Raw genomic sequence first — 24,493 nt, 5'->3', positions numbered from 1 at the left:
TTAAATAAATTATTTAAATATATATACACATTTATTTAATTTTATTGTTCCCACTTTATATTAGGTGGACTTAACTACTATGTACTTGCATGTTTTTACTTTTTTTTTTTTTTTAAATACCTATATGTAGTTACATCTGTAATTAACTTCTGTAATTACATTTATAATTACACTGTTGACCCATCTCTTACACCTTAACCCTTAAACCTACCCATACCACCAAACCTGTCCCTAACCTTACCCATATCCCACCTCAATAGCAGCAAAAGTGTTTTGCAATGCAATATGACCTCAATAAGTATATTTTACTTATTTTTGTTGTAAGTACATAGTAGTTAAGGCCACCTAATATAAAGTGTGATCATTTTATTAATAAAACTTCACTTTATTATGTAAAGAAAAATAATAAAATTCAAAATAAAGTTCAAAATAATAATAATAAAAAAAAAAACGAACTCAAATGTAAAATGGTTACACATTTCTTTTTTTTTCTTTCGATTTTGGAGTCGTATGTAATGTGGACATGTTTTCGTGAGATTCACCCCATTCAGTAACCAGGCTCACCTGAGCTCATCCAACTCGGACACTGTTCTTCGCTTTCACGTTCACCTTTTCACTCCATTTGGAGGCCAGGCTGTGACACATTTAATATTCCTTTGACATTTCTGTCTGATTTTTATTAGTTTCCTTCATCTTTATACCATCGCCCTGGCCTTTTGTGAGGGTCAATGTGGATTCCAGACCCTCCATCACTCCATCAAGATGGAGAGGAGAGAAGGTGCACGGGGTAGTGAGGCTCAAGGGAACTGTAAATGTCTGCAGCGTGAGGCAGCGCTCCTGGGGTAAGTCAATCCTGAGGGCGGCTGGTGGCGAATGGGGATGGGACTGGGGGGAGGAGGGGCGGTAACTGGATTTGGTGAAGCATGCAGAATTCACACTAGTCTGTAATCAGAAACACGGCGTGATGGAAGGAAGGTGTCTCAAATGTCAAAAATAGAAACAAAGAGTCATTTCATTCTTTTGTTGAATTCTGAACTGGATATATAGCCAACCAAAGCCTGAGAAAATGTGCACTTGAAAGAAAAGCATGTTTTGAAGAGCAGCTCTTTGGATAAACAAGATCAAATCCTGCCAATTTGGAGATTAAACAATTAACATTTAAATGGACATCAAACATTTAACTTGAATTAGGGACCAGAATATTAAAGAAACTACTGAATTTGATCAGCAAGTAAACACCAAGCAACATGTTAAAAACACTCAGAACACCTTAGCAACTCACATGCCAATGGGTTAAAAGCCACTCAGAACATCTTAGCAACAACATAGCGACATTATAAAAAGGCACTCGGAGCCCTAACCAACCATATAAAACATTGTTGTGAGTCTTGTGAGGCAGCAACAGAAACACAGGAAACTGGTACAGTGGTGTGAAAAAGTGTTGGCCCCTTCATGATTTTTTATTTTATTGCATGTTTGTCACACTTTAATGTTTCAGATCATCAAACAAATTAAATATGAATCAAAGATAACACAAGTAAACAACATGCAGTTTTTAAATGAAGGTTTTTTTTTTATGAAGGGAAAACAAAATCCAAACCCACATGGCCCTGTGTGAAAAAGTGTTTGCCTCCCAACATCATACCAACAGTCAAATATGGTGGTGGTAGTGTGATGGTCTGGGGCTGTTTTGCTGCTTCAGGACCTGGAAGACTTGCTGTGATAAATGGAACCATGAATTCAGCTGTCTACCAAAAAATCCTGAAGAACAATGTCCGGCCATCTGTTCATGACCTCAAGCTGAAGCGAACTTGGGTTCTGCAGCAGGACAATGATCCAAAACACACCAGCAAATCCACCTCTGAATGGCTGAAGAAAAACAAAATGAAGACTTTGGAGTGGCCTAGTCCAAATCCTGACCTGAATCCTATTAAGATGCTGTGGCATGACCTTAAAAAGGCGGTTCATGCTCGAAAACCGTCCAATGTGGCTGAATTACAACAATTCTGCCAAGATGAGTGGGCCAAAATTCCTCCACAGCGCTGTAACAGAGTCATTGCAAGTTATTGCAAACGCTTGATTGCAGTTGTTTCTGCTAAGGGTGGCCCAACCAGTTATTAGGTTTAGGGGGCAAGCACTTTTTTACACAGGGCCATGTGGGTTTGGATTTTGTTTTCCCTTCATAATAAAAAACTTCATTCAAAAACTGCATGTTGTGTTTACTTGTGTTATCTTTGAATAATATTTAAATTTGTTTGATGATCTGAAACATTAAAGTGTGACAAAATGCAAAAAATAACAAAATCAGGAAGGGGGCCAACACTTTTTCACACCACTGTATGTGCGGCTTTATTCCATGCTGCCGTCTCCGCTACATTCAAAACTCAAAGAGGTATGTATACTAGCAGTATACTGTGTTTTTTTCACTTGCACTTCGCAATGACACAAACTTGTTTCTGCAAAGATGTTCAGCATGTTTTCTGCAAAACATGTCTGACGTGTTTACATTTTACTTGGCGTGAGAGCGTGAAAAAGCTCCACTAAATCCGATCTGACTGGTCAAATTGAAATGGTTTCCAGAAATGCGATTTGAATAGGATTCCAAACCACATATGAATGTAGCTCGAAACGGGTTTGCACAAATCGGATTTCATCTAGTTCGTTGCCGTTCAGACTATCTAAATATGATCGGATTTGCACAAAAATCAGATTTGGGCTGACAGTCTAAACAAGGCTTTAGAACTCATTAGCAACTAAATAGCACCAGGTTGAGAATTCGCATTGATTAGTTTTGCCGATTAATCGGCACAGTAGTCAATTAAAGGGGTCGTATGATGCGATTTCAAGTATTCCTTTCACTTTGTAGTGTTACAAGCTGATTGTGCATAGATAAGATCCCTGAAGTTGCAAAGACTAAAGTCTCAAAACCAAAGTGGTATTCTTTATCAAAGTTAACACTCTGCCATGCCCCCCTAAAATGGCATGTGAAGAAAGAAGGTGTGGTTTCAGTAACCGCAGTAGTGTTGATGCAGCCATGTCAGGGAGACGCTGTGTGTTTCTAGGCGAAAGCAAAAGCATTTATTTGGCCTTCCGAAAGTAGATGCAGTTAGGAATCATTAAGATTACTCACAACAGAACAGCACAACCCAGATGTTATCACAATGCATTTTATGGACGACCGTTTCGTGAACCTAGGAGAGGAGGTAATTCTGACTTTGCTATGACAATCTGGCGCTTCTGAATCAGCGACTGTAAGTAAGTTTTGTTATTGGTTTAAGTATTTGCTACTGACTGTTCAAATACGGAGTTTTGCGTGTTGTGTGTGTGCGCGCGTGCGTGTGAGAGAGAGAGAGAGAGAGAGAGAGAGAGAGAGAGAGAGAGAGAGAGAGAGAGAGAGAGAGAGAGAGAGAGAGGGCGTTACATTTCCGACAAGAGCTGGAGGTGTTCGGCCAATCACAATGCACTGTGCCAGTTGGCCAATAAGAGCAGACTGCGCTTGTCGGAAGGAGCGACTTTGTAGAAAATGAAGCGTTTGAGAGAGGTGGGACATAGAGGAACTACAGTAATGTACAGTATTTGAAAAGTTATGTGTTTTTTGAACATTAAAGCATGTCAACATTCTGTTACACCAAATAGACAAAATAATGATCTTTAAAAAAGCATCATGACCCCTTTAAACTAGAGGTTGAGAATTCATATTGACTAGTTTTGCCGAATAGTCGGCACAATAGTCGATTAAACTCGAGGTCGAGAATACAGACTGAATAGTTTTGCCAATTAATCAGCACCGATAATCGATTGCTGGAACAATCGGTTATCGGCAGATGTCCACACCCATTGTTTTTCCGGGCTGTGTCAGTTTACACCCACAGTTTTTCATTAAAGTACGTAGAGAGCTACAATATAGCATGCTATCTCTCTTCATTTTGCTCTGTTTTTCAAAACATTGAACTTTAAACTCACTGGCGCCAGTTTGTTTATTCCTAAAGTGAACTTTTGCGTGTTTGCTGAATAAATAAACTGTTTTGGACCTGTTAGTTGTCCTAGATGCCACACAGCATTACACTTTTTATCCCATGTGCGACTATATATTTTGTTATTTTGATTAGATAGTCGTCAAGTGTTCTAAAATAGAATCAAATAAATTGTGAAAGTGTCATAAAAGCAAATAAAGTGTGTAAATAAAATGTTATGACATTACAATTGCATCACTTCCAAGCTACATGCTATTACGGCTATAATGTTTATATAGGTCCTTCGGTTCATTGTTCGCAAATCCCTCTTTACAGCTAGAACATTCCACTGATAAAGCTGTTTAGGTTAGCAGGACGTTTAATTTAAGATCTGTCTGGGACGGCTGTGAAACATTTCCACAGTGAAGAGTAGCAGACTCTGATCCACTGACATTCTGACATGTGTTCGTTGATGCAACTGTTCCCCAGCTCCAGTACACAAACCCTGTGGCCGTAAAAGATCACGCTAGCACACTCAAGGCTGCTTAAAACAACCTTCTGGAAGCAACACAAACACTTCAGGAAGGACTATGTCTGAGTGCCTCGACAACACGCCGGTGATGGAAAACAAACATGCAGTCATGTTAACAGCTTTACAAGTCACACGGCGGTCCTGTCTGCAGTCTCTCTCCTCAAATGAGACGCTCTCAGACAGACGTCTACAACCTCACGTTGTCAGATGTCTGTTTGAACATCCTGATTGTTTTGCTGAGGACAGAACAGAATTAAAGGTATATTCGAAGTTGTATACATAAGTGTTATCTATTACCACAACTACCATCGACTTGATTAAAATGACATAAATAAAATGTATAATAATATATATTTTTTTTAAATAAATAAATAATACTCATTTATAAATTCAATAAATAATTCAGGAATTATTTAATAAATGTTTTTTAAGTAATTCAATATTTCTTAAATTCTGTACTGAGTGCTGCATTATTTTATTTAATTATTTAAATGCATATGTCCTGTTTTCATTATTGAGTGCTGCATTATTTTATCAACAAATTAATTAATTAATTAAAATGTATAACAATAAATTAATAAGTTTGTTTATTTTACTTGAATATTTACTAATTATTTCATATTATTTACTGTATATAATACTGAATATTATTTATTATTTAATTTTTTTTGATAAATTCAATAAATATTTTTAAATAATTTAATAAATAATTAATTAAAATATTTAATTATATATTATGAAAATTCTGTACTATTCTGTCTGAATTAAGTAAAAATAAAACACTAGAAATGCATTGTTTAGATGCTGTAAAAATTAATAGACATTATAACAACACAATGTACAGTATGAAAATGGTTAATGTGACATTATATTACAAAATTAAATTTTTTACACTTACTTTACAATTTTACACAAGTGTTTCTAAAGATGAACTTTTAGTAGGTGATTTATTTTTGCCCCTAAAAGCAACAATAGTGGAACTGAGCATTCATTATAAAATATCTAATATCATCCGATTCTAATAAATCAAAATAATCTCTAATATCGCCCCAATATATTGCGTATTGTTACTCAAAACGCTTATGCAAATGTGCTTATCATGCCCTATATTCAGCTGATTGTTCCATTATTTTAAAACTGACATTGTTTCACCGCATGACTATTTTTAACTTGCATTGGTGTCTTAAAATATTATGCTCTTGATGTGAAATGCTGAAAATATATCAAGACGTGTGGGAACGGCTAAAGATATTTGTCTAGAAAATGTTTATATAGACTAACGACCAAAAAAATGGTCAGACAAAGCAAGAACATGTCCTGTGTGAAAGCACCCTGAGCAGTGAGATCATACGCTATATTTTGAATATGATGAACAGCACAGGCACACCATCATCTTCATAAACAACAGATGAACTTATGAATACCTAACATCTATAGGCGCGGTGGCGGGTGCCCGTTTGTGCGAGGCGGAGATGAGAAAGAGGGGTTTGGGTGGACTGATGGCTTCCTCCACAGGGAAGTGGTGCCTGAGAATGCACTCTCAGGGAGTGCCAGTCAGTCAAGCCTGATTAAACTCTGGGATGATGGGGGAAAAACCAGAAGAGAGAGAGACATACACTATATGATGCTGTTTATAGCCGATCTGAGAGCGAGAGGGAAACATCACCCCCTGCATACCTCACAGTAGCATCTGCCACATCGCCTCAAAACAAACCATAACTAACAATCAGTAATTACTGTGCGAAGAAATGCCAAACAATCGGCCAACCGTAGCGAGAACTGCATCGCTTTTATCCCTGACATCTGCATATCAGAACACGTCACAACAAAGAACTCTTCTGTGGTTCGATTGAAACTTTCACATCATGAAATCATGCAATTAAAAGGCCCAAGGTCATACTTCACTCTTTCCCCACCTTTGATGACATTTTTTTTGTATTACACAATGCTTCTCTACCTTTGACAAGTTAAGCGATCTGTGTTTTCACTGCTATACTGTATTACAGTATAATACGGTAGGGGGCGCTGTTACAGATAGTACAAATAGTACAGCACTTCAGGATCCAAAAATAAGTGAAGAAGATCTTGAATAGATAGATGTTGTTTACACTCAACTAAGTTAACATGATCACCAAATATTCAGCAAAACAAAACATTGTTATCATTACCGAGGAAAATTTTGGTGGCCAAAGATGTATACGACTGCCCAAGTTTTGAAAGTGTTGACTGGCTTGGACTCCAATTATTCATGTCTTGAACATTTTTCTGTATCTGATCCTGATGAATTCTCCAGTTTTTTTTTTTCCTTTTGATGGAACTTGCCAAAATTCAAATGTTGATGAAAAATTAAGCTAGAATAAAATGTTTGTAAATGTGGACAAAAATACATTTATTGTGGCCTGCACATACATCTCGAATTAGCACAACATGGCCACGATTTACTAAAATTAGGGAATTTTTCTAAACTGAGGGAACAAATTAGCACAATGTGGCCATTATTTACTAAAACGAGGGAACGAATTAGCACAACGTGGCCACGATTTACTAAAACGAGGGAATAAATTAACATAACATGGCCAAGATTTACTAAATCGTGGGAACAAATTAGCACAATGTGGCCACCTTTTACTAAAACGAGAGAACGATTTGTCTGGCAACTTGAAAATAACACTCTGGCAAGGAAAGAGTTAGGAGGCAAAGTTAAACTAGATGCTATGTGAGTAAATTCACAATTACGGCACTGGCAAACACAAGAGGCCGTGTGTCAGGGTGCCGTCACAGCCGTTAAGCCACGAAAAAGACGGCGACGATGTCCCCATGCGCTTGCGCACACAAAATCTGGTCAGCTCAGATAAAAGCCCACCAGTAGTTGGTACAGGGGCCAATGCCAGCTAAAGCTAGTGAGTAAACAATAGGTCAGAATCTCAGCGCAACAGAACAGGAATAACAACTCTGCTGTTTTGATTAGTACGACTTGAGTTTGTCTGCAAAAGTCATTAAGAGTCTGAATGGGCGCCAAAGGAGAAGCGAAGATGCTCAAAATTCACTAATGGCGCATGCACCAATTTCCGTTCCGCCCATGTGCAGAAATATGTCTGCTCACGTTAAACGTACACTTTGTATTTAGCTGGTGGGGGATACAAAACACCTATTGTTATGACCTGACTCGAGGGATGCTCGGATATACGCTGCAAACTGCCATTCATAGGCATGCTATTGAAAACAAGCACAATTAATTTACAAATCCATCTAGGGAGACAATCGCGACGGCATCCGTCACTTCCTGGCACCGCCGATGCTAAACACCTCGGAAGCGCGAGAGCACAGTTAGAGAGTAATTAATTATCTTTCGGGGGAAGGAAGTCATTGTCACTCAACACGGATTTCAATATAGCCACAAACGAGGCACAGCCACCAAATACAGCTGGCAAGATGAGCACGGTCGCATCTGGAGAACATGAGCGTGCATGACTGACTGATTCGGTTTATTCATTTCTTTCCAATTTTGGATGGATGAAATCTTGCTCACACAAAGTCCTTGAGAAAGCTTTGGAAGTATATCAAAATCCGACAGCCTCACAATTGTTATATTTTTGATAATGGGTTGTACTTAAAACTTATCAGAATAAACAACAGGGTTTCAAAAATCACATAAAAATACACCATTTTCAATTGAATTAATTGCAAATAAAAATGAAAAAGGTTTAGTTTAAAAATTCAGACAACATATACTTCCTCAGATTTTTTAGATGCAAATTTGAAAAAAAAAGTTGTATAATTATCTTTGATAAGTACGTATTATAATGAAGACTCTAGGTTAAATTTAAAAAGTGATCGATTAAAATTATCTACTCAAAAATAATCTACATTCCAATCAATCAAAAAAATTCATAAACTGAAAATCTTACCTACCTCATGTTATAGATAGATAGACAGACAGACAGATTTAAATATACATATACTATAAAATCTTTCAAAAAAAAATTATACCAGTTCATAAACAGGGCAAATGAAAACAACTTCATTAAGCAGGTTTTATGCGACAGCTATTAACGAATGCAAAGGAAAAGACTCATCCTTTGTGTGCCCTGTCACTCGACAGTATTATGCTCTATTGAGAAGCTTTTCTGCTTTCCACTTCCTGCAAGACAATACAGTGAACAATGTCCCGTAATCATAGAATTAGAGTGCAATACAAGACATAATGCCTCAAAGTGTTAACAAGTCTGCATCGTTTGACGTATCTCATCGTATCTCTCATAAGATTATCAAAAGCAATCAATTTCCATAAAGGTTTTCCCTGCAAGGATGCATTTCTTGCCCATTTGTTTCTCAATCTGTAATTCCCTCAAATGGCTAAATGTGGTGAAAGAGGGTGGTGCTGGGACATAAATTATTTGCTTGTGGTTTTGACAGAGAGACTTTAAATAGATACTTACAGTTGACTCGAGAGCTGCTGAGATTCTAAGGCTACTCTCCAAAACAAAAACAAAAGTTGTATAACAATATATGTTATAATTATATACAGTATACTTATATAAAAACGACTATTTCAGGATTATACAGTATAAGCATCAATTCCCATCATCCATTGCACTAACGACACACACACACACACACACAGCTGATTCCCATCACACACCTTACTTAAACCATGGACTCCCTCAGTCAGATCGCCGAGTATTGTCTAGCATATATCACTCTCCGAGCGATAGCTACTCTACGGAGCCCACTTAGTTGTCAGTCTTGCCTTGTCTGTTTTCTAGTGTTTTGATTCTTGCCCGAGGTTCCTGGATTAACCCTTTGCCTTGCCGTTCGGACTCTGTTTGCACCTCGCTTGGACTATTGCTCGTGTACCTCGATTATCTCTCTGCCTTGCCCTGTTGGATATTGTTCGCCGATCGTAGACCCACGCTTGCCCTAGGATTACTCTGTCTTGCTTACTCTGTTTTGCCATTGCATGAACCTTGCTTGTTTTGTGACCACGTCCCTGAATAAAAGCCTTGCAAATGGATTTGCTCGCCTCTCGTCGTCTCCGTAACTATATATATATATATATATATATATATATATATATATATATATATATATATATATATATAAAACTACAATACATAAATTAAATAAAATATCATTAAAAATGTTTAGCAATTTTTTATTTAAATTATCAAATTTTTAATTATAATAAGTAAGTTTTTTTAATACTCAATTATCTTGAATAAGTAAATATTGTCAGATGCTTAAATTAAATGAATCAGACTCTTTAATATTTAATGATTATTTTCAAAATAAATATCTACAATGTTTATCATTTTACAGTTCTAATTTAAAGTCCATAATAAATAACATATGCAAATTATCTCACTTGGAACGTGCCACATTTCTGGGTAAAAACAGGATAATCAGTGGGAGGACAAGAACTTATTACACTCAAACTCCTAATTTGCCGCTTATTAATAATTAGTAAGGTAGTTTAGGTATTGGGTCGGGTTAAGGGGTCTAGAATTGGCAGAATAAAGCATTAATATGTGCTTTAAAAAGACTAGTAAACAGCCATCATCTTAGTAATATGCATCCTAATAAGCTACTAGTTAATAGTGAAAACTGGTATTTAAAATAAAGTTACCAAACTTTTAAATAAAATAACTCGCACTGCTGTTCACAATAACATTTTATTATTAGACAACGTTATGTCAACTTGTGTGCGCGGCCAGCATCCATAAAAAAGTCAAGTGAATGACACAGAACACAAAAATATTTATATCGCTCCTGTCTGCACATCATCTGTTGTGAAAGATCAATTAAAGCTGTCAGTTGCAGTGATCCAGTGTAACTTTAGCAGCCGCTACAGAGCTTCCAGCGCCTCCCTCCATCTCAATCTCTCTCTCTTCTCACTCCTGCCTCTTCCTGGAGAAATGACCTAGTTTCAGGTGCCTGGCTCTGACACGCAGTGCGAAAAAATCCCCTTTCGCTCGCTCCCTCCCACCGCTGCGCTCCTCAGATACGAGTCCCACAGTTCTTCAGCCCTGACATCAAACATCAGGCCGGAGCGCTTCTCCCCAGCCCAACAAAATAGAGGAGAAGCGCTTTCCCCCGAGAGCAAACACATCCCGGCCAAACGTTTAGCTTAGTTCACGTCGCGGATTCTTTCTCTCGCCTTTTTTGAACCCCATCTCGCGCTCTCGGTTAAAACTGAGGGTAATATTTAGCACTGGAAATTCAGGATGTGGAATCCGGAGTCCTTTTTTACCTCAGAAAAGCTGCAGAGTCTGGCTGCCGCTGTGACCAATGCATTTGGAAGCTGAAAATTTGATACAAAGAATACAGAATTAAATATTTCCAGCAAACCCATTTACGATATTCATATCTGCACCTCTGAAAGGAAAAGAGCCTCGGTCGGAATCGACGTGAAATGCGACACGGCGACTCGCTTTGTTTTTTCGTCAGCGGGATATTTAGCGAATTGTTTTCTCTGGGCTCGCTAAAGCATATTTACATCGAAGCGTTTTCCTGTTTGCTGTTCAAATAAAGGTTCTGCTGTGGTCATCCAAGACGGAATTGGATGAAGCTGCTGTTGAACGAGGGCAGAGCGGAGTGACGCGTCCTTCCGCCATCTGTCTCTTCCAGTTATTTTACGGCCTCAGATTTGATCCCCTGAGTTGGCCAAAGCTAATTACATTGGACAAACCATATCCATATCTAAATACTCACAGCGGATTACTTTCCATTATTGGCATGCCAGACAGGCAGAGAAGCTTCTATCAACACAGAAGGAAAGGGAAAAGCATAAACAACCCGGATTTCGAACCTGCACATGCGGAATGCCGGAAAGGCCAAACTGCTGTCGTCCTGACACGAGACACACGGAGAACTGCTAAATGTAAAACGGCTGACTGTATATAAACAGCTCCCAAACCTTTTGACCAATGATTTTCCATCATTTTGGATAACTGGATAAATCTTTTTAAGAATGGTTTTAGAGAGGGCACAAAAACCTATTTCACAAAGAACTGTGTAAAACAAAAATAGAAGTTTATAAAACTAATTTAGTAACAAAGTACATATTTAACACGAAACATATTTGTTTTTAATTGCTACATTTCTTTTATATTTATTTTATATATATTTAACACAAAATAATTATTTATAAAAGAAATGTAGCAATTAAAAACAAATGTTTAATATACAAATATAACATTTAAAAATTATATATTATATATAATACAATATAATATAATTAGTGCTGTCAAACGATTAATCGCATTCCAAAATAAAAGTTCTTGTTTACAGAATATATGTGTGTGTACTGTGTATATGTCTTATGTATATATAAATACACACACACACATATATAAATATGTTATGTTTATATATTACATATATTTATATATAACAAATTATATGAATATAAATATATACATCTAAATGCATGTAAATATTTTCTAAATATAATCTGTATGTGCGTCTCTACACATATATTCTGTAAACAAATACTTTTAAAATTTTATTTTGGATGCGATTAATCGTGATATAATATATGTAAAGCACTAAATATAATATAAGGATATACAAACAAAATAAAATTAAATGATAAAACAATAAATAATGCAGAAATATTACTCATTGAACTCAAATTCAAATATATAATAAATAATATTTTATTATGATATATTACTATTATTATTGTATAATATTAAAATATCTGATATTACATTAATATATATATATATAAAATAAAATTAATTGATAAAAAAACTAAGTTATTTATATGATATATTAATTTATTTTCAAAAAAGTAATAAATGTTAATTAACTAATACAGGTGCAAAACAAAAAATACATAGCAAAATCAAATAATTTCTACACAATGTGCTTCAACCCCCTTAATATTGTTATTAGAAATAATTCATTTGTAACCTTTACAAATACTACGGTTTAAAACTAAAATTCCTCATATTTCCAGGTCTTCCATGACCCCTTCTAAAAAGAACTAGAATTTATTCTTAGGACTTAAAAAAAATCCTGCGCAACAACAACAGGACAACAAAGAACATCTGTGAAGCCAAACACCACCAACCAGCAGATGGACGCTCAACCGGTGTAAACAAAAACACAACAACCTGCAACTTCTGTTCCTCTAAGACAGCACATCATTAAAAAACAAAAGAAACGCATCCAGCAACTGTTTTTAAAGCGTTCTTTATCCAGCCCTGAACATTTGCTCCAGTATCTCAGCAGTTATCAGCGTGTTGTGGCCGCTTCCTCCACAGAAACAGATGGGAAGTGAATGGAGCTAGCGACGGAGAGAATAAGAGCAGTGTGTGTGATCGTACCACACAGGTCATCCACACAGCTCTCCTTTGTGAAATCCTTTATTAAATAACTCATCTCTAATCATGTGACAAGACGACTATTTGTACGGGGACTTTTCAGAGACTCCTTTCCACTTATCTCTTTAGCAGGACAGACAGAGCATTCAGCCGTCTGCAAACTAGGCTTGTTTGGAAGAGGCATTTGCTCTGGGTCTGGCCAAAACCACAACAGCCACTCTTGATGTAACCTTATAGCGTGAAGTCTACCGTGAATTCATAAGCAAAGGGAGTATATCCCATCCGCACTTAACAAAATAGCATTAGCGTCCAATATCAGAGTCCTTTCGCCACCAAATATGGATTTAAATCTATACGGCCACACGCTACGGGGTTTATTAGTCGTTTTAATGCATCTGTACTCAGACGGAAGGGTCGTTTCCTCCTGGGCAGCGGCTGTGCAATAAATGGCACGGAGGTTGCGTGTAGGCTCATTTTAAGCACGCAGCTTCAAGGTTAGCGGCGGCATGGAGGTGAGGCCGGGCGGAAATTGAGAGATGACCGAATGGGAACTGAATGTTAAAAAGTGTGGAGCTGCTAGCAGACAGACTGAAACACGTCACTTTATTTTGTGTCTAGGCGGAAAAATGTTCTCTAGAATTCCAATGGGAGCTTCCTCTATGGTAGTGAGCGACAAGTGAGGCACGTCTACACTAGGGTTGGGGGAATGATGGCTGTCTGAGTAATTGGTGTCCTAAATAGGAAGTCCTATTTCCTAAAGAAGTCCTAAAGGACGCTAACATAAGACATACAGAACACAATGATATTTATGTACTTGACGCTGCATCTCAAAAAGATGCAACACAAGCACAGTGCTTTAAAGGGGATGAGTTTAGGGACACAATTTTACCTCATTTTATCATGCAAATGGCCCAAAAGCTAAAGCACAATATCTTATTATTTTACACAATATGTTTATATAATTATTATACTGTATAATAATATTTATTCACTACTGCTCATATGTTTAAAACTAATTAAAAAAATAACAATGAATTTAAAAAATAAAATAAAAGAAATAATCATATTTATTTAAAAAAGTTTTTATGTTTATTCTTTTATTTGAAAACTTTCTTTTCACCAAAAATTTAATTCTGAAAAAAAGCATCATGGTTGTATCCACAGAAAAATGAAGCAGCACAACTGTTCAACATTAAGAATAAGAAGAAAAAGAAGGAGGAATGTTTCTTGAGCAGCAAATATGCATATTAGAATGATTTCTGAATGATTATGTGATCCTGAAGACTGGAGTAATGATGCTGAAAATTCAGCTTTGCGTCGCAAGAATAAATTACATTGTAAAATATATTCAAATAAAAACAGATATTTTAATTTTAAGAATATTTCACAGTGTTTACTACATTTTAACTGAAGTGGTTTCCTATTTCCAGATTTACTCACACAACTTGTTCACTGGTTAACAGCTCTTTGGTTTGTGTATATCTAGTTCAAAGAAAAAAGAAAAAATAAATCAAATACCTTTGTAACGCATTTACTGGTTTACCCATAGCAGGCATTGCCACAGGGTTATTTAATATCTAAACCAATTTTGAATTGAATTTCCAGCATAGTGACACACACTGTTAGCGTGATACAAAATGACTCACAGCGTGAAATAAGATTTTGTTCATTCTGCCCATTTGTAGTCAACACAGTTCCTGAATCACAGTAAGTCGGGCACTTGCCCAGGGCCTTTACGGCACACGGCCCCAGACAGGTGCTTAAGAGCTGCCCTCCTAAACACCCGCTTCCATTTATGAGATGCGTCTGTCTTGACCTTTAATGAAATTATCAAGCCTCCCATTAAATTATGACACGAGGCGCGAGATAAGGGCCGTGTCCGCGCGGCAGGTGGCCCCGGCCGGCCTAATCCTACAATACTACACATATAAGCACTGCTGTTCATTAGCTTGTACCTGCGACAGCCGGGCGCTGAGGTAAAGTGATTACTGCCAATGTGTGGATATACACCGGGCCAAATGATGCTGAACGCAGCGGCACTCGCTCATTCCTGCTCTAAAGCACCTGATGATGTCATCTTCAGGACAATGATGTCATTACTAGAGAATTAAGTTAAAGGGTTTTTACCAAATACTAACAGGAAGGAAATTGACATTGAGGACCCAGAACCTGATAAATTTATCAATCAAAATAATATAAAAATAAAAAAAAATTAAACTGCTAATATTCTTTAAATATTCAAAAAATGAATGCAGTTACTTATTCAAAAAGCAGTGTAATTTTTGTATTATTTATCTACTATTATAGTATTTGTTAAAATTTGTATTTGTTTTATATTTTCAGTTTTCTTTTCCATTTTAGTTAGTTTTTAGCAATTTTATGCTTTTTGCCATTTGTATTCACATTTACAAACATTTAATATTAATCAATTTATCTTAATTTGTTATTTATTTATTTTTCAGTTTAGTTTTAGTAATTTTAGTACTTTATTATTATTATTAGTAGTAGTAGTAATATAATTATTGCTATCAGTGATGATCAATCGCATCCACAATAAACGTTTTTGTTTACATAATGTGTATATTTATTATGTATATATAAATGCAAACCCATATATATAAGAATTTTTTTATATATATATTAAATATATTTTTATATAATATAAAATATAGGAATAGGAATATATAAATGTAAATATTTTCAAAATATATACTGTATGTGTGTGTTTTATATATACATAATAAATATACACAGGACACATACATATATAAATGTAAACAAAAACTTTTATTTTGGATGTCATAAATCGCAATTAATCGTTTGACAGCACTAAATATAATATAACTATAATATAATTGTGATAAATTATTTCACATAATTTTAAAATTGTATTATTATTATTATTATAAACAATAACTAATAATTTCATATCCTATCCAATATATTAAGACATAAAAGATGGGAATATGACAATGTACTGTACACCAAGAACAACCCAGCAAGTTGTATAGTATGGTATAGTAGTGCTATTGTGAAATCACTGTAGTCAGAAACACATAAATGCAAATGTCTTCACTGACAGCTCGCAGGAAGTGTTTCATGTGGATACAGCAGGAAAATTGACCCGTTAGCTCTTTTATGAAAGTCTAAATTTGTATTTATAGGCTGTGGCACTGTGACCCACGTTTATTGACTTAAGTTTCCATTACATACACCGAACCAGAATCCCGTCCTAAATCACACTGAGATCAAAAGCAGCCAATGTTAGTAAGTCTAAAAGTGAAGGTTTACCTCATGCTTGGATGTGATGCAGTACAGTATTATAATACCAGACACAATTACAGTGAAACACTGACTCAGATAAAGCACAATCCACACAGCTGAACCGGGCCAACAGAGCCTGACGTTTATGCGACTTTAGGGCTGAATCAGACAAAATGTCAAAATTAAACAGTGCTTTCTAATAAATCCAGTGGCATTTCAATGACATTTTTAGCCAGGTAAAAGACTTGAAATCAAAAGACTCCATCTAAACACAGTTTAAAGCTTAACACGATCATTAATTCGAAAAAATCTGCACCAAAAAATAGAAAAAAGAACAAATGGATTAGGTGCAAAACACCTTTGTACAGTAAAATCAATTGAGAACATTTAAAGCTTCAGATATTAAAATAAATAAGCAATGGGACGCTATGTTATAGTGATATTACTATAGTAAATAAATTAAGCGCTTTTTAAAATTACCTTACATTTACATTTATTCATTTAGCTGACGCTTTTATCCAAAGCGATTTTAAATTACATTTAAAATTGCTTTTTGAAATTACATATATACCTTAAATGTAATTTAAAAAACAAATGACTAATGCAGGGCCTCAAGTGACTTATTGCTAATATAAACCATTTTATTTTTATTTCATATAAAATAAAATTTTATATATATATTACATATTTAGCAAAGCTATTGTTAACTAAAACTATCTAACTACGCATGAAGTAAAGTAGAAATAAAATAAAATATAAATATCAGATGTAAAACACACTTAAACGTAAAACTATTTTCTTGGAACTAACTAAAATTACTAATAAAAACAATACAAATATTAACTGAAATATTTTTTTTTTATGAAATCCAAATAGAAATATGAATAGAAATAACAAAACATAAAATTACTAAAAACTAAAATTTAAATGGAAACTGAAAATATAAAATAAAGCTATTTAAAATATTAATACTTTAGTAGTATATAACCAATACTAAAATAAAACACGTTTTCAATAAATAAATGCATTTATTGTTAAATAATAAATCACATTAATTCTCCTACAAAACAGGCTTTTTACAGTTACCAAAAAATGGCAAGTGTGCACAAATCTACCATTTTTGCAACAAGCCAAACTATCCATCCTATAGTAGGTCTTCAGAAATGACAGCGTCCTACATCAGATCTTAAGAAAGGTTTTTAGTAATTGATGATCTGCTAAATGCAAGTGAACAGACTTAAGATGGCCTAAAAAGCTGAATCAAAAATTTAATATCAGTAAATTTAGCAAGTGCTCAGATGGTCCAAACACGTCAACACGAGCGCTCAGCGGCATCGAGAAATCATCTAACGGCTTCTGTCTGTCGCCGCTCCACAGAGGTGAGCAACACATCTGTTACCCAGGTAGAAAACGGTCGTCTAATTAAAGGAGTTGAGCAAGACTCTAACTCCAACACTCTCCTGGCTTCATTCTTAATGGCACGGGGCTTTGTTATCAAGCGCTTGTAATGCATCGCAGGTCGACGCTCGCGTGGTACAGCCCGGCCCGAGATACAACGCATCCCTCCCTGCCTCGTTCCGTGACAGCGGATTTACGGCAAACAGATTTCGCCATGATCAAACGTGGCTGAGGGCCGAGCCGCTCGTAAATCAGCCTCCCGGCCATTTCCACACCCGCGCTGCGCTCTTCTGCTGATTTACGCCGCTAAATTAGCTCTAATTTCCAGCCCAATCGCAGTTGGATTTGAACCGAGTGAAAATGAGGCACAAAATGGCTGATGGAGTGGTCAGTTTTGACCTTTCAGACGCGTTCCATTCGGGCTGCATTCTGAAGCCTTCATCCGCTCAAGACAAAGATGCTAACATGGCGAAATATAAAAGCAGAGCAGAAAAAAGGCAGGTGATGATGAAGAAATTAAAATACTTGCAGCTCATGCATGATTATGAGGATTAGAGTGACTCAGTTGATGGTGCTCATAAGAGAAGCGCCGTTATTGTGTGAGCCGGGGCACACGGTTGCGGTGAAGCACGGGGATTTGACGCTTTTTAAAAGGCATTAATCAATTTGAACACTGCGACAGGGACACTAATCTGCTGGATTCAATCATGTATCATACGTCTAAGACTGGGTGCAGAATGAGAATTTTCACCCTGGCGTATTTATCTTTATAAAACATAAACATGATCACACCGGATCACAGGCGGCATGTGTAATAGGATCAGTTTCTTCATTTCAAAATTGCATTTGCAATAGTATACTAGCATACCACTATACGCATGCACATGGGATGTTTCTGTACACATGGCATACCAGAATGACCTGCTACATTTGCAAAAATGTGCACTGCAGAAAATACTGTATCCCACAATGCAATGCGCTTGACCTGACTTTCCATTTCAAGTGTGATGAACAACCCTTGTGTCGTGTAAGATCCTAACCAAGCAGAATTCCATCCGCTTTCCTAACAAAACAATCAGCGCCTGATTGAGGAAAAGGGTAGATTTTCTATGATTTCCAAAGTAATGTCTTTAAAATTACAAATCACATTATAGTAGTGATGCAAAAATTGGTGCAGTTGATCATGTTTCTTTGTACTTTCAGTTACTACGTTAACAGCGTAACATAGTGCAAACTGGTTGGGAAACGCTCTTTTGATTAGCAGGGATCGCTCTGTATCGCAGAAGTAATAACAGTTGCAATCTTCTGGATTCAGACTGCCAATAAACTTTAATACACGACATTATAAAAAAAATGTTTCTACTTCCATGATGATAACTTGACTCACTGAATTAAACATGCAACATGAAGAATTAACTCGACAACTCTAGCTGTTCCCATTCATTTTTCAAATGGATTTTAAGCAAGAAATCCACAATACTTCAATTATGAATAAAGAACATTTAAATTCTGCTTCCATTTCACACGTTTAAGATAACAAAACAATTGTAAATAAATCTAATAAAAATCTAATTTAAATCAAATAAGTGCATGCGGTTTAGAAACAAAATGCTCTGAAAACTTAATAGTAAATAAATACCAGCCAATGATCTGAGTGAATTATTAAGTCATGTGACTAGAGTTGTTACTTTTAACATGCATTTTCTAGGAAGAAATGTGTTTTCATCAAGTTTATTTGCATGTTTTCTTACCCAGTTTTTATGAAATTTGGTGCATGTGTTAAAAATTCCTGAAAATTAATTTGCTAGAAAAAATGCATGGATGGAAACTCGGCTCATGTGGCATACAAGAGTTTGAAATGTTTACAGTAAAATAACACCTTCTGTTTTCACTTACTGTTTTTAATAAACAGTAGGCAGTATTGAGTATATACAGAGTTAGTACTGCATTCCGAACACAGCCAATGACTTCCTCTTTTTGTGAATACAGGAAACACAAGGTTGGGAGAATGAGAGGTCAGCGCAGGATGGGCCATTTTGGTGATATACTACATCTACCTTGAGATCCTTTTAGCCGTTAAATAGACAATATACCAACATAAAAGCACCCGATTAAGGATTTAATGGCAGACACGTGCATCCATTTGTGCACCTAACACAATGATATACATGCACACGGTTCACTCACACTGCCGGCTCGGCAAAGGTGTTCCATAAAAAAAAAATTCTCTGACAACCTTGGGTTTATTTCCCAGCGGTCAGATTATCTACTGGCTGTTTCTGCTAAGGTTGAGACTGCAGAAACCTCCGGCAGCCCCGCGGCTCTGTGACCGGCATGTGAACAGCACAGGTGCAGGGGAAAATAGCTGGCTGTATTTATTTTCATTTGCCTTTGCACTTGCTGCTAAATATCTCGGCTGGCCAGAAACGGTGGTTTAAATGCTCGCTTATAAAAGTACAACAGGAGGGAGAGAATTCCTGATAGACCAGACATGGATTACTGCAGTCGAAGCCACAGGCACAAATGCTGCGCAGTGTTTTGCACAAATGGGATGTAAAACTAGATCTTTACATTATAAGGAGAAAACATGATTGCTTGTGTGGAACACTTGCTGTCATGGGGCTAGACAGTTATAATTAGGGTTAGAAATTAAGGCAAAAATACCACAGAAAATGCCTATCGAATTATAAATGTTGGGGCAAAAAAAGACCTTTGCATGAATTCTTGTTTTTTAATTATTAAATATCACTGGTAATAGCAACAATGTGAGAATTTGTATTAATAAAGTGATTATATTTCAATATTTTACATAAAATGGATGCAATATTATATAGTTTATGATTAAATAAATAAATAAATACATACCTCTTAAATTAAAAAATGCTGGGGGGAAAAAAGTACAAAAGCAAAAAAATTCCCCTGCATAAATCTGAGGTATTTGACATTAAAATGGATGATACAGTATATATTTTATATGGTTATAATGAATGAATAAATAAATAAAAGCATGTATGCCCCTAAAATTTAATTTTTTTTAAGACAAAGAAATGCCCCTAAATAAGTGTCATGTTTTTTATGGATAAATATTACTAATAGATGGATAGATTGATACATACATATATGTATACACCCTTTAATTTATAAATGTTGCAAAAATGAATAAATTTGAAGTATCTGACAAAAAAGGGATGTTACAGTAACTATTTTATATGGTAAATAAATAAATAGCAAATATGCAAGCATGCCCCTAAACCTAAAGATTTTAGGACAAAGAAATTAAACTAAATGTGTATCAGGGACTCTTTTTTTAATTATCAAATATTACTGGTAAATTACATGATATGTATTGATTGTCACTCGTGTGAACGAGCACCGATTTTGGTCATTTGTCGGTGATTTATCAAAACATGTCGGCGAAATCGTGCAGTGTGAACTTGGCATTAGTTTAGTTAATTGCCCATCAGGTGAAAAACATAGGTTTGAATGCTTAGAATGTATAAACATAACTGTATAGCACACACAATTTGAGCTATCATTCATGTCTGTAGCACAAAAAGCGTGGTGCCCTTTAAGAGACAAAGTTTAGCATTACTAAGCATAAGCAAATGTAACAGCCAATTAAAGCTATGCTAAAAAGACTGTATATAGGTACTTATATTAGGTGGGATGATTCAGAGAAACTAGACTGTAACAAAACTCTCCAATATTTTGACTCCAGGAGTCAAAACGACTGACTCGACTTGCAGCCAACTAGGGACAGGAAGCACTAAAGACTCATGGGTGATTTCCGTACAGCTTGAGAAAAGCGGCTTGCTGTCTCTTTTCTCCTGCCAAAACAAACAAGCCATTGCAAGGGGAGATATGGAGCAATTACCCAGCCTTCTCCTGTATTCTCTACACCACATTATAGCAGGTAGACCAACACTCTCAAAACCACTGAACACAATCACCACAACAGGCCTTTCGGAGACCGTTTACAGAGACATAAAGGATGCTTTCTGTGGCTAAATGAGTTATATGTAATCATCTATTCATATGCCAATGAAAGACTAGAAACGTCAGAAAAAAAACCACTTTTCTTTCTTGTGCCAAGCTAGCATGTTCAAACACAGAGCTGTTTTAGTAACTAGTATGTTTAGTAGGAGTGGATAAGCAAAAAATCATTGAAATTTATCATTTCGCTCATACACACAAAAAAGCAATATACACACATCCTTGTGAATTTCTTCAATGATTGCGATAAAGAACCTGTACATAAAAGTCACTTGGTCGTGAATCACTGGTAGCATGTTTTTTTTTAACACACAGCTTGTGAGAAAACTAGAAAAACGTGTTCAGTGAAGATATTTATCTATTTCAAATTAGTGCTGTTCTTTTAAAGGTTCTATTTCTAAAAAAAATCCTGAAATGGATGTATCAAGGTTTCCATAAAAATAAATAACCACATTAGCATTGATAATAATTACAAATTAATATTTAATACTAGAAAAAAATTGATTTCTGAAGGATCATGTGACACTGGATTAATGATGCTGAAAATTCAGCTTCGCATCACAGGAATAAATTACATTTTAAAATATATTACGATAGATAAAAGTTGTTTTAAATTGTAATAATATTTTACAATATTACTGTGAAATTGCAGCCTTGGTGAGCATAAGAGAGTTATGAAATTTTATGAAATCTTTTGAATGGTAGTGCACTAGCTAATAGTTTTTACACAAGTTACTGAAGTTACTATTCTAAAATCCAGAATATATATATAATATAAATAATATTTGAATATATTACTAATTAACAGAAGTACATTTTTATCTTTTTTGGGTGCCAGTTTTGGCTAATATATCAAGTTTTTGCTCTACATTTTAACTTGGTCAGGGTTAAACATTTAACTTGTTCAGTAGTAAGTTAAATAAGAACGGTTCCTAATGATTCATTGTTTGATTAAAAACACATAGAAGACATACAAACAGTAATCCAATCTAATTCTAGACTGGAAAATTCAGTTTTCCTTGGAATATGAGCTAAAGCCATCCACACTTCCTCCACATCTCCTGTTTACCCAGGAACAAACAGAATATATATGAAATCATAACTACCAGCCTCAAAGCAAGTCTCTGCCTAACACCGACCAGATTCGTACACAAGCCATTTACCATTTCATCCTGACAGAATGTTTGCGAGAAAATACAAACATTACGATTTCCCCACATCTCTGTTTATTGTGATTTTCAGTCAATATGAAGGCCATATGGATGAGGGAGCGTTTCTGTAACATCATATAATCTCCATCAACAAACAGAGCTGCTTATTATCAGCACAACCACAAGCGGCGTATTCTGTTTATTAACCACGGACAATCGCACGACCATCAGCCAAGAACTCGAATTCAATCTCCGGATGTATCCCTGTTTCCAAACAGTCTGATCTGCAGCGATCCAGAGGTATATCAGGACATGTTTAGACATGAACTCCCGTAAATAATCCCAAACAGGACGGCTCCCACAGGACTGACCCCTGCTCCCTCATTCCGATAGGAGAATGGATGCGATCGCATTTATATTCTCCAGCTGGGCGCTGGAACGGGCGAACACACACAAAGCCGTAGCATATTTTCCTCCCCATCTACCTCATTTTAATTATGATGTCTGCTGAGAAAGAGCCAAGTCAGCTTCTCAGAGCGATTTCATCAGCCTCACATCTCATCTAATTCCTTTAATTTTCTCAATGAACTGTAACTTAAAGCCATCGCGAATAAAAGTTCCTCGCGATGACCTAATATAGGGCACGTCTCAGGCCGGGTGGCTGCTGAGTAATGTTAAACTTTAATGCCAACTGGGTTTCGCTCTCTCTCTTCATACACAGCTTGAACTATTTACGACCGGCCGAAAAAACGACTCCACCCTCTCGCTTTGGCTCCCTCGAGATTCAGCGTGTGCATATATGGGCCGAAATGCTAGCTATGAACGAGTCAAGCTGTTGTTTGAGGGGGAAAAAACGTAGTAACTTCTGTGGAGAACCATCATAAACTCACCAGTGGGCATATTATTCTTTAAACATCCCCAGCTGTTGCCTGCTCCGGTCTGGATGACTGAGTCACAAGGTGGTGCTTTTATTATGGCTTTGTTGGTGGTTTGTGTACGTGTTGGAATGAAGGGGAAAGGTGCTTTTTTGAGTTGCAGTCTATGTGCAAAACGCCGTTCTTTTGAGATCCAGATTAATGGATTAACTCAAGATAATATATTTAGGCTAAGTTCAGGTTCATCTGGCTCCCATCAGAAACACTGGGTTCAAAAACAGCCCCGAGGAGCGCAACAGACTGTAACAGAACGCAGGGGTCTAGAGATGAGTGTTAAAAATGTATTTTTAACTTAACACGCTGACTAAAAAACATAACGCGCATGGCGGGACGCTCTAAAAAAACTGTGAGAGACGACACAGGAGTCAAAGACGTCAGTCTGAATGTGTAGGGCTCACTCTCAGCATGCTAATTAGATCAAAACTTTAAACCAAAATACCAAATCTATTTATTAAACCTATTTCATATATTTTTTTGTGTGCGTAAATGTGTTAAATGTTTCTTGAGTGGCAAATCAGAGAGTGGATGATGAAAATTTAGCTTTGCATCACAGGAATAAGTTACATTTCAAAATATATTAAAATAGAAAATTGCTCTTTTCAATTGTAATATTTCACAATATTACTGTTTTCACTGTATCTGATCAAATAAATGCTGCTTTGGCGAGCATAAGAGACATTAAAAACAAAAAAAATTTACCAACCACAATCTTTTGAACTAATGTACACATAAAATAAATGTCTAAATCGAGTTAAAAATTGTGAATTGTGACAAATTCCTAGTTTTTACATCAACATGAAATCCAAATTGCCCCTATAATGCACTTTCTTGTTCTTGTACATTATTTTTAACTACAATGACAACAAAAGTTTGCCTTTGCAATCATCAAAATGTAAAAAAAAGCTGATGTCACCAGTTCCTCTTACTTGTTCAAGTC

General features: G+C 36.0%; 1 protein-coding gene across 1 annotated transcript in view; it reads right to left on the bottom strand.

Annotated features, from left to right (window-relative positions):
* Positions 1-24,493, bottom strand: part of LOC306848996 (plexin A3-like) — a 172,712-nt gene that overhangs the window by 128,775 nt on the left and 19,444 nt on the right. The window lies entirely within an intron of this gene.

This window comes from Barbus barbus, assembly GCF_936440315.1.
Source record: "Barbus barbus genome assembly, chromosome: 29".
Lineage (NCBI taxonomy): Eukaryota > Metazoa > Chordata > Actinopteri > Cypriniformes > Cyprinidae > Barbus > Barbus barbus.
Note: the sequence above shows the minus strand (reverse complement) of the source record. Positions and strands in the feature narration are given on the sequence as shown.